Raw genomic sequence first — 12856 nt, 5'->3', positions numbered from 1 at the left:
ATAGCACCACTGGTTCTACCCCTATTGTGATGTGAGGCATGATCTGATAATGGAATAGGAACCTCACCAGCTTTCTATCAAGAGACCTGTATTCTGCTTCCTCATGCATTGTTTGAATGTTTGCACCACCCACTACGCCAAACCATTCGAGGACGGGTGGCAGTCCGGAAGTACCTTATTGAAAATGAAAATCGCTTATTGTCACGAGTAGGCTTCAATGAAGTTACTGTGAAAAGCCCCTAGTCGCCACATTCCGGCGCCTGTTCGGGGAGGCTGGTACGGGAATCGAACCGTGCTGCTGGCCTGCTTTAAAAGCCAACGATTTAGCCTGGTGAGCTAAACCAGCCCCTCTGTTAGCATGTACAAATGATTGAAACTCCTCACTAGTGAATGGGTCCCGTTGTCCGTGACCAATACCTCTGGTCTCCCGTGGGTGCTAAATAATTGACATAATTTCTCCTCGAGGTGGTGAAGGGCATCGGTGCACATCCACCCCTTGGAGTGGGTGTCTAAGAGGACCAGAAACATCGATCCCATGAATGGCTTTGAGAGGTCGGTATGCAAACGCACCTTGGGAGGCTTAGCCATTCCCAGGGATGGAGCAATGCGGACAGAGGGAGCTTCTGGTGTCCCTGACATGCATGGCATCATTTTACCATGCTCTCAATTTCATTATCAATTCCAAGTCACCACACATAGCTCTTTGCTAACATCTTCATCTTCTTGGTCCCTTGGTCTGCAGGTCCTGTAGGATCATCTCTCAACCCGGTCACAGGACGAATTCACGAGCTCCCCATAGGCAGATATCATCCTCCGCACTGAACCCTTGCTGCTTCATTATATAGTGTTGTAGCTCTGCCATGGGGCTTTCCGGCAACCCACCATGCAGGACGATGTGGTGTAATTTTGCCAACGTGGGATCCCTCTGGATCCACATATGAATCTGCACGGCTGTCACAGGCAGCGTGTCCAAAAAATTCAACATTACTTGTCCTTGTCCATTTCTGGTCTAGTAGGGGGCTCACAAGCAGCAGGAGTCAACTGAGGGCTTCAGCGTTTCCTATCTGTACACCCAGGCGATGCTCAAACATGGTTTTGTATGCCGCTAATAACAAGGTTCAGCGTTGGATCTGTGCTGAGGTTGTGGGAGGAATCCCTCTGTCCTCCTTGAAGAGGCCCAGCAGGGGCTATGGTCAGTGATTATTAGGAAGTGGCACCAATAGACATACTGATACAATTTCTTCATCGCGTATACCACGGCCAACTCTACTTTCTCTATCTGGGCGTAGTGGCATTCCGATTCAGCAAGGACCCTCGATGCGCATGCTATTGGGCGTTCTGTGCCATTATCCCACCGATGGGCCAATGTTGCTCCAATGTGTACAGGTAGGCATCGCATATGAGGGTCATAATGTGTCAACAGCTGGCAAGATAGTAGCTACCTCTTCACTCTTGCAAACACTTCCTTCTGTGGCACTCTCCATGCCCATTTTCAGTTCTTCTTCAGTAGCTCGTGCAGAGGTGCCAGCTGAGTGGGTAAGTTTGGGATAGATTTTCCATGATAGTTCACAAGCCCAGAAAGTGACCTCAGTTTGGTCAGATTTCTGACGCTCCCTTTATGGTCTGGACCTTTCTCCTACAGGGTGCAAGCCATCCTTATCCATGCTATATCCAAGGTTCCCTGACTGCCTTTGCCTGAAACACACACTTGCCTCTCTTCAGGTTTACCCGCTTGAGAGAATCACCTGAGGGTCTCTTAGAAGTTGTCCAGGCATGGGCTGCACAGTGGCACAGTGGTTAGCACTGCTGCCTCACGGCGCCAAGGTCCCAAGTTCGATTGCGCCTCTGGGTCACTGTCCGTGTGGAGTTTGCACATTCTCCCTGTGTTTGCGTGGGTTTCACCCCCACAACCCAAAGATGTGCAGAGTAGGTGGATTGGCCACACTAATTTGCCCCTTAATTGGAAAAAAAATAATTGGGTACTCTAAATTTATTTTTAAAAATGTTGTCCAAGCATTCTCTTGCCCCCGCAATGAGCATAACTCACGGTTTACCGCTACTTAGGGCAGTCTCTGGAGGATATATTCCACTACTCTTTGGAATATCGCACATATGGGTGAGACTCCCGAAGGGGAGCCGGTTATACCCATACAGATTCCTGTTCGTATTGATGGCAACATACCTCTGTGATGCTGTGGCTAGCTCTAGTTGATGATATGCGTGGTTCGTGTCTAGCTTCGTGAACGAGAACCCCTCCCAGCTTTGTGTACAGTTCTTCTACATGTGGCAAGTGATACCAGTCCAGTCAGGGGACCCTGTTCACTGTCAATTTATAATTATTGCAGAGACGAACCGTCTTATCCAGTTCCAACACCGGGATGACCAATGCAGCCCACTCTGCAAATCGGACCGGGCATTTGTTACACAAATTTTCCAAGCGTCATAATTCGGTTTCTACCTTCTTGAGCAAGGCATAGGGGAACGGTGTGATCTGAAGTAATTGGGATGAGCCTCCAGGTCAACGTAAATTCATGCCCTAGCCTTTAACACTTTTCCAAGCCTCTGTATATTTCCCGAGGACAGGCTGCTGGTGCCCACCGGTTGATTTACTGCTAATCCAGGAAAAGTGCTCATAGCCAATCGTAGCCCCACAGGTTGGATCCCGACCCTTGTGAAAGCCAGACTGTCTGCTGCCCATGGGTGCCTGGAGTCATGGTGGTACCTACGATGTTCAATATATGTCTAGTATATGTCACCCTTAGTATCACGCAAGCCCAAGAGCAGAATGCCCATGCGAAGCCGGTGGAAGGTTTGTTGACCGATGATGGAGATGGCAGCCCTTGTGTTGATTTTCATTACCAGAGGGTGAGCGTTGACATGAAGTCTAATCCAAATCGGTGCCACTTTAGGGGCTGTGATGCAATTCGCTGCATCAGGTCGTCCTCGAGCTGGGCCACATGCAAGATCCTGGCTTGGGTGACCTTGTCGTCTGTCCAGGGCGGCGTGTTCTTTCTAGATTCTGGCGGCTTTGGTTGTCGCACGATCTGCGACCACAAGTATGGCAATGCAGCTGGTACCCCCTATCGTCTTTTAGGGAGGTGTCATGCTGGTTTGTGGTGGTCCCTAACCATTGAGTCCGGATGCAATGTTGTGTACTCTGTTGCTGCTTTGGAGGCAATTGAGTCATTCAAACACTGTCCTGAGATGTCACGCACTTCTGTACAGGGGTCGCCCAACGCTGTGGAAGCTGTAGTCAACGGAACTATGGAGCTCCTGAACCCTCTTCCCAACGCTCACATGACAGGGCTAGCTCGATGTCTCTTTTCAGGTCCAGTGTTGGTTCTGTCAACAACTTCCTCTGAGTTGCCACATTGATGATCCCGCACTCCAAATGGTCCCTTAACATCTCAGAGAGGGATGGACCAAACTCGCAATATTCTGCCAGCCTTCAGAGCCGGAATGTCTATAACCGGCTCCCCCAGAGCCCGCACAGCTGTGTTAAACCGATACCGTTGCATTATCATGGACGGTTTTGGGTCGTAATGATTCATAGAATTTACAATGCAGAAGGAGGCCATTCAGCCCATCGAGTCTGCACCGGCTCTTGGAAAGAGCACCCTACCCAAGGTCAACACCTCCACCCTATCCCCATAACCCAGTAACCCCACCCAACACGAAGGGCAATTTTGGACACTAAGGGCAATTTATCATGGCCAATCCACCTAACCTGCACATCTTTGGACTGTGGGAGGAAACCGGAGCACCCGGAGGAAACCCACGCACACACATAGATTACATAGAATTTACAGTGCAGAAGGAGGCCATTCGGCCCATCGAGTGTGCACCGGCTCTTGGAAAGAGCACCCTACCCCCTATCCAAGGTCAACACCTCCACCCTATCCCCATTACCCAGTAACCCCACCCAACACTAAGGGCAATTTTGGACACTAAGGGCAATTTATCATGGCCAATCCACCTAACCCGCACATCTTTGGACTGTGGGAGGAAACCGGAGCACCCGGAGGAAACCCACGCACACACGGGGAGGATGTGCAGACTCCGCACAGACAGTGACCCAAGCCGGAATCGAACCTGGGACCCTGGAGCTGTGAAGCAATTGTGCTATCCACAATGCTACCGATTCGCCACTAACTGCACTGGTTCATCAAAGGACTTTGAGACCTGGACCCTGGGTAAGTGAGGCTCTTGATTATGCTGAAGGTTAGGACCTTGCAGGCTGTCAGGAGGACTACCTTCCTCACCATGATGCAATTTGCCTGGAAGAAATACCACATTCGCTTGGCATATTGGACCAAATCCTCCAGGCCTGCATCAAAGCCCTCTAATTTCCTGAAGAGTGGCATTTTCAAAACTTTCTGATCTCATTCCTTCACAGCAATATTCCAATGTGGCTGGGTTATCCAGAATCGCAATTGATGTTTTGACCTCATTGCCAGTATGAAGACCCAAGAGGCACTTGTAGGTGCATATGCGAGTTTATTTTAGTTATAGAAAGTGACCGCTATGGCGGCGTACACAGTCCCAGTCGGGTCTACCAGAATACCGGTCCCTGTCCGGGCTGGCTTTTAAATAGTGTAGTAACGAGCCCCACCAACGGGAAAGCTCGTATTCCATGAGTCCCACGGAGAGCTGGATTAGGATATCCTAGTGGACCTTGTGAACATTATTACAGTAAGTATTTGAGTTTCATCACTATAGTAAATAGTGATCCTGATAGCTTCATGACTTCTGAGCATCATACAGGGACTGGTGAAATGGGCAGACACATAGCAGAAGCAATTTCATGAAGGTAAGTATCAAGAGAAGTTCTTTAGAAGGAGTAACATAAAGAGGCAGTATTATTTAAACAATATTACAGAACAAAAATATGAATCCAGTTATCAAAAAACCTGAGTGTCTGAAAACCAGACATTTTTATAAGCTGCCATACATTGATTTTAATTGCTATTAAATGGGGAAAATAACTTACCAGGACAATTCAGTTAAGTGCTGCATTGGTGCGATGGCATGCTAGACTAGTTATTGGCTTCTCATGCAGCCTTTCTCCTATGCTCTGAGCGACCCTTGACCCCATCCGATCCAGATGGGCCAAATTTCATATATCTCCTATTAATTGAATTGAAGTTTTGAAATTTTTTCTCGGAAAACCGGCAAGGTATGAAATCTGGCTATCGTTTTAGAGATACTCTACTTGTAGTTTCAGGAAATTACAACAACAGAGGAACTGTGAGATGCATATGCACCAATGTTCCAAGATGGTAGGACAAGTTGAGAAAGCAATTATAAAATCTTGGCTCCAAGAAAAGTCATCCCAAAGTTTATGAATCACTGGTTTGGCCTCAGCTGCGGTACTGTGTACAATTCTAGGCATCATACTTTGGAAGAATGTCAAGGCTATGGGAAAGGCTTTGAGAAGGTTTACCAGGATGGTGATAGGGGTGAGCGTCTTCAGTTATATGGATAGATTGGAGAACCTGGATTGTTATCCTTCAACCAGAGAAGGGAAGCCTAATTGAGGTATTCAAAGTTATGACAGGTTTTGATGGAGCTAGAACTGTTTCTTCTGGGAAGGCAAGTTCATAACCAGAGAACGATAGAGTTCAAATATTTGGCAGAATAACATATTGCGCACAAATGTCTTTAAAGACTGTTAAAATCTGGTTAACAGCGGTGGATTAAGATTCATTGAAACTTTCCAAAAACAATCGGACATATACTTGAAGAGAACTAAAATGACACGGTTATGGGGAAAAATCTGGGGCAGAGCTTTTTAAAAGAGGCAGAATGGGTAAGGCAGATGGAATGGTCTCCTTTGTACTGTAAGATTCTATGATGTGCTGTGCCAGCTCTCAGTGCGCACTATATGTATATAACCAACTTCAGCTGCTTCATCAATGACCTGCCCTCCATCATAAGGTTAGAAGTGAGGATGCTTGCTGATGATTGCACAATGTTCAGTACCATTCATGACTCCTCAGGCAGAGAAGTCATCCATGTCCATATGCAACAAGACTTTCAGATTTTGAGTGGTAAATGACAAGTAACATTCATGCCACACAAGTACCAGATAAGGACACCAGAGTGAGAGTCTAACCATCTCCTCTTGATAATCAATGTCATTACCATAGCTGAATTCCCCACTATAAACATCCTATTGACCAGAAACTGAGCCGAACCAGTCATTTAAATACTGTGACTACAAGAGCAGGTCAGAGGCTGGAAATTATGTACAAATAACTCACTTTCTGTCTCCCCAGAATAATAATAATTGCTTAATGTCACAAGTAGGCTTCAATGAAGTTACTGTGAAAAGCCCCTAGTCGCCACATTCCGGCACCTGTTCGGGGAGGCCGATGCGGGAATTGAACCTGTGCTGCTGGCATTGTTCTGCATTACAAGTCAGTTATTTAGCCCACTGTGTTAAACCAGCCCCTCTACAAGACAGAATCAGGAGTGCAATGGAATGCTCTTCACTTGGATGAGTGCATCTCCAACATCACTCACAAAGGTTTACACAATCCTGGACAAAGCAACCTGCTTGATTGGCACCCCATCCACCACTTTCAACATTCACTTCCTCTATCACTAACAAACAATGGCAACAGTATGTCAAATATACAAGACATAATGCAGCAACTCACCAAAACTCCGTTGACAACCTACAACCTAACCTCTACAACTAGAAGGCCAAGGGCAGTACATGTATGGGAACAACAACACTTGCAAGTTCCCCTTCAAGCCAAACACAATCCTGACTTGGGAATATATGTCTTTCCATCACTGTCTGTGAATTAAAATCTTGGAACACCATTCCTAGCATCACTTTGAGTGTACCTACACCACATGGACTGCAGTGGTTCAAGAAGGCAACTCAACACCACCGTCTCACGGGCAATTCAGGAAAGCAATAAATGCTGGCCTAGCCAGCAACATCCACATCCTGGAAAGAACAAAAACAACATTGTTGAATTGTAAATAGTACGTAAAAATTGTGTTAATGATATAAGACTTAAATTGCAAAATGATGAAATGAAATGAATGAAAATCGCTTATTGTCACGAGTAGGCTTCAATGAAGTTACTGTGAAAAGACCCTAGTCGCCACATTCCGGCGCCTGTTCGGGGAGGCTGTTACGGGAATGCCCTAATACTCATCAGTGAGACTATGTAGTCAACATGCAGCAACAAACTAGCCAGAATAGTTTATTGGATACTTTATGATAACAAACAATCAATGCAGCTGGTAGATCATTTATTTACGAGCACTGCAATTCCCAAACTGAGATTGCAGAACGAGTTACGGGGTTTCTCGGGATGTCTGCCAATGTATATTGAAGTGAGGTTATTTCTTACAAAGCCCCCAGATACTTACATAGTGGCCAGCTTGACAAATTGACTGTTGATCAGTTTAACTTAATGGGCTGGATTCTCCAGTCGCCGATGCCAAAATCGCATTCGGCGAACAGCTGGAGAATCCAAGTTTCCGACCAAATCGGGGGCGGCGTCGCCCCCTCCAAAACGACGTACTCGCAGAGTATGCCGCGCCGCATATCGACGGCTTCAGGGCATTGCCTGAGGCCCGCCCCCGATACTCTGCCCTGGACTGGCCGAGTTCCTTACGGTGTGGATCTTTCGTGGTCTCATCGCCGGGAACTCAGCGTGCCGGCTGCGGACTCTGTCCAGCGCCACCACAGTTGGGAGAGGGCTGATCCGCGGGCATGGGGGACATTAGTCGGGGCTGGGGGCACTGTGGGGGGCAGGTGGTCCGGAGCGCGGGAGCCAGCCAAGGCAGGGGCACTATTTTGCGGGCCGGGTCCGAAGGCTCTATCTGCCATGGAGCACGGCGTGGTCGCTGCAGGCCGCCGCTGTGCGCATGCGTGGCCACGGACTCGGCAATTCTCCAAGGTGTATGGGCAACTAGAGCTGGGTGCTCTACGCTGCCGTCCTGCTAGCCGCCGGCAAAACGGGGAATCAGTGGCCGTTTTGCGCCAGCTTTTCTGCCGTAAAACTCTACCATTCCCACGCCGGCGTGGGGACATAGCCCCAAAATCGGAGAATCCAGCCCAATGTCTCCTGTTTGGTAATACAAAAAGGCAGGAGATGCCCTGGGCACCCCAGATATATAACTCACTGACTGCAAGGGTATTCCATTGTTCCAGCGAACCTCCCAATCTAAGATCTATACTTATCCGATCATCACATCGAGATGTGATCAACCTTGATGATATTGGACGTGAGGGTTTGAGGGAGTAGTTTTCATCACTTGCCATTTGTAACTCCAGCAAGAGACCAGTGGCATCCCCAAAGAAACTATTGAAAGTGGCTATTTTTAGTAACTGGAAAAAGGAGTCAGTCAAGTAACTGTGACTCTGGTGTTTGACGATTTATACCAGTGTCGGGTCGGAACCTCAACGTGGTACTCCTGGAAACTTCCTCTCAATATGTGGATGTCTTAAACAGTGGACAATTCGGTTGTCGCTGTTGCTTGATTTCCTGCATATAGCGAGGATGGCTAATCCGACTGTTGCAAATCCATAGGTGATTTACGTAGATCATTAGGTGTATAAAAATGGATAGCCCTCCTGGGTTAGATGCTACCGGTTGGGAAGAGATCTGGTTCAAAAACGTCCCCACAACTGTGTCTAGTGTGGCGGGCTGTTGCGAAAAATGTGAAGGCTACAATTATTCCAGGCTTAAGAGATCAGGATTAGGTATGAAGATCGTCTCGACTCAAACTGATGAGGTAGAATTAAGGCCCCCGGGAAAATACTATGTATCCTATTGGAAACCATCAGTGAAGGAAGCCAGACCGAAAGGGCTGGTAGAAGAGCAAGACAGGATAGATGTGAAGGTCATGGAGTTAGCCCCGTTGGAAGAAGAGGTTAACCCATTGAATATAACAACTCACAGCTTTTAGAATCAGAAGTTTTGTGTTGTTAAAGCAGGAACGAATATCAATAGCTTCACGCAGGAAAGTGCTGGTGAAGAGACAGAAAATATGGTCACATACATAGTGCCTGTGGTGTTAGAGCCCAGCGAAAATATAACCGCAAGGGAAGTGGTAGTGATTCAGTACCCCCCAGAACGTTTGCTTTGGTGTAAGTGTGATACCCTCCTCCATAGCATGGGGGAATTCACATGAAAAGGAAGCATCAGGTGAAGCAGATTAAAATCAAATGCTTCTGTTGTGCCTAAACTGGAGACTATCATGAGATAGCTTATCACTATGGGGTAATGCAAGGGGTTGGTATCATCTCCTCGTGAAGTAGAATTATTGGCTTGTGAATTGTGTGGCTTGTATTTTACATCCAAAAGGGCCTGCGTCAACTTGAGAGAATCGTCCACCCTGAACTGTGGAGTCAAAAACAAATACTAGAAATAGCAACATCTAGGATGACAGTTAGGAAGGATAAAATTAGGGCAGCATGGTGGCACAGTGGTTAGCATTGCTGCCTACGGCACTGAGGACCTGGGTTCGAATCCCGGCTCAGGGTCACTGTCCGTGAGGAGATTGCACATTCTCCCCGGGTCTGCGTGGGTTTCACCCCCACAACGCAAAGATGTGCAGGATAGGTGGATTGGCCACGCTAAATTGCCCCTTAATTGGAAAAAATAATTGGGTACTCTAAATTTATTTTTAAAAAGAAGAAAAAAAGGAAGGATAAAATTTGGACACAGGAAGCCACAGAGTTGTGAAAAACTCTGGCTATGAAATATCAGGGAAAGACATAAATAAGAAGATAACAGAGCATATCCCGTCGAAGACAAATAAACAAGTGAGTGATAAGAGGAGGGTTTTGCTGAAGACAGAAGCAAGATTAGCGAGTAGGGAAGCCAATGAAGATAATCGGGAAAAGATGCACAGGCTAGTGTGCAAGATCTAGTTGAGGATGGAGGAAGCCCCAGAAGACACATTCAGAGACACCCCCCCAGTCAAGTTTCCCAAACATCGAAAATTAAATAAATAACTTGGGATAGTGGACAAATTACTGGGCGGTAGAAGTAGCCAGGAGAAGAAGGCCAAGTGTGTTAGTCGAGTAGAAAGCATCACTTTGGAGATTATAAGAGAGAGCCAGCCAGCGAAGACAAAGCACAAAGCCAAGAGGCAGAAAGCGAAGTTTTAAGGATGGAGTAAAAATACCCAATGTGAGAAGCGCCTAAACAAACGCCAGAATAAACTATCTTCAGGAAAGTGAAGGGCTTAGAATAGGACTGGAGACAGCAGAAAAGGGGTGGTTGGGAAGTGGGGTAGGTGCCGAAAAGGAACGTGTAGCTTGTAAATTATAAACATTTCATCCACTTCTTTTACAGTGTAAAAATGCAAACTGAATTAAAATATTTATTTAAAAAAAATATAAGAAGCGCCCATCCTCTAAAAAGACCTGGGGCTGGATTCTCCACAGCCCTGCGGCGAAATCGCGTTTGCCGCGTGGGCGGAGAATCCATTTTTGAGCGGGAATCGTGGCCGGCGCCGCTCCTGCGATTCTCCGGTCCACGGAGAATAGCTCGCATGCGAACTACGCGGCGCAGCTGGGGGACTATTCACAGAGGCCCCCCCCCCAGCAATCATCTGGGCAAAACTGGCCGAGTTCCCGGCGGCGTGGTTCTAACCACGTTTTGCCTGTCGGGAACATCGGGTGGCGGCTGCGGACTCAGTCCGCGGGCGCCCTGGTTGGGGGGGAGGGGGATCAAGCACGGGGGAGGGGTGCCTCAAGGGCGGCCGGGGCGGCGATCGGGAGTCTTGGATCCGCGGGTACACGGCATATCGGGGGGTGGGCCCTACCTTTCGAGGTTGCTCCGCGGTCCGAGTCCACCATGTTGCACGGGACAGCCCTGCTGGCCGCCGCCGTGCGCATGTGCGGACTCCTGGCCGGAAGTGCGGGGGCCTTTTCTGGAGCCAGAGCTTCGAGCAGCTCTCCGGCACCCTGCTAGCCTCCTGCAGGTAGGAGAATGACTCTTTTTCAAGGAAAGTCAAGAGTGAAAATGCTGGGGTGGAGACATAGCCCCATTTTTGGAGAATCCAGCCCAAGGTTTAGAGTGGTCTAGACACTTTTCACGAAAGACAGAAGAAAGTTAGCCAGACAAATCATGGGTGCCCCATCCACCTTGAAGTGCCCTCTCAGTAAGACTGAGCGCGAGAAGAGTTTCAGTGGGAAACTTTCGCTACCGAATAATGTGGCGAACCTCATCCGATTTGCCAGATACAAGGGGAGCAGGCAGTACGCCCTATTAAGTGAGCCGATCACAGGGAAAGAGACAGAAGGAGCCCTTAAGTCTATGGATAAGAACATAGCAGCAGGGCCTGATGGGATGAAGGTGGAAGATATCTCGGATATCCAGGCAGAGCATGAGGATAGATTATCTCGGTTACTAGCCCTGTGGTTGAAATCAAACTTCATATCTTTGGCTCTGAAGAAGAGGCGTACTATTTTGCTCCCTAAGACTGAGGATGCCGAAATGTTAAAGAACATTGATAACTGTTGACCCATAACAATTGTTGCCATGTTATTGAAGCTCTATACAAAGATTGTGGCGAAGAGATTGAGTGAGGCTGTGGGAATTAACCCCAGACAGAAGGGTTAGCTACCCCTGGTTGTAATGAAAATATTGTGATCTTGAAGAATATTATGAAATGGCTAAAAGAAATAAAGAAGAGCGTTGCGGATTTGGCTAAGGCATTTGATTCCGAAGGGCATGCAATGCATCATCAAGGCTCTACAGCGCGTAGGATTGTCGAAGTCTTTCATTTCATTAATTGGAGACTTTTATACTGATACATCTACAGTCATAGAGTGTCAAGCTGGTCAAACAGGACAAATCCACATTAAGAGAGATGTTAAGCAGGGTAACCCATTAACAGTAATCCTATTCAATGTCACATTGGACCCATTGATATGCTCTCTACAGGATGCAGATTTGGGAGTTCGACTGCCGGTGAATGGACATCAACTGTGCGGCGCCGGTGAATGGACATCGACTGTGCGGCACCGGCATTCGCAGATGACATCACACTCCTGGTGAGATGGAACAAAGGACAAAGAAAAGTACAGCATAGGATCAGGCCCTTTGGCCCTCCAAGCCTGCACCGAACATGCTGAAATGAAATGAAAATGAAAATCGCTTATTGTCACGAGTAGGCTTCAATGAAGTTACTGTGAAAAGCCCCTAGTCGCCACATTCCGGCGCCTGTCCGGGGAGGCTGGTACGGGAAACGAACCGTGCTGCTGGCCTGCTTGGTCTGCTTTAAAAGCCAGCGATTTAGCCTGGTGAGCTAAACCAGCCCATCTAAACTAAAATCTTCTACACTTCCGAGGTCCGTATGCCTCTATTCCCATCCTATTCATGTATTTGTCAAGACGCCCCTTTTACGTCACTATTGTTCCTGCTTCCACCACCTCTTCCGACATTGGATGGCGGTCCTCTGGACATGCTGTCCACACTCACTGCAGCTGCCATTGCCTCCCAGGCAGCATTGCTGACCCAGCTGCTCGTTCCCCGACCGTTTCAGGGGATCAGGGTGCCCTGCCTCTCAACGATAGTGTTAAAAATGCCTGGTCAGGTCGTCATTGCCAGAACAATGAGTAGGTCTGCACGCTGCCATCCTCGTTTGTTGACTAGAAGTCAGTGGCGAGGGTGTATTTAGAAGCAGCTCCCCCTTGTTAGCAGTGAGCAACTGAGGCCTGAGTCGGGTGAATCAGATCGCCAGGGAGCCAGGCATGCCAAGATTCACGTGGAGGCTCATATTTGGGGCGAAGTGCGCTGGAATACAGGCCACGATCTTGCCAATGCAGCCGACGCAAAATACCATGCCAAACTCAGCCAAAATGACACTTTGA

General features: G+C 47.9%; 1 protein-coding gene across 9 annotated transcripts in view; it reads right to left on the bottom strand.

Annotated features, from left to right (window-relative positions):
• The window catches only part of LOC119956134 (neutral alpha-glucosidase C-like), a 232267-nt gene that overhangs the window by 27729 nt on the left and 191682 nt on the right, over nt 1-12856 (bottom strand). The window lies entirely within an intron of this gene.

Source organism: Scyliorhinus canicula, chromosome 2 (assembly GCF_902713615.1).
Source record: "Scyliorhinus canicula chromosome 2, sScyCan1.1, whole genome shotgun sequence".
Classification (NCBI taxonomy): domain Eukaryota; kingdom Metazoa; phylum Chordata; class Chondrichthyes; order Carcharhiniformes; family Scyliorhinidae; genus Scyliorhinus; species Scyliorhinus canicula.
This window is presented reverse-complemented; position numbering and strand designations above follow the sequence as displayed.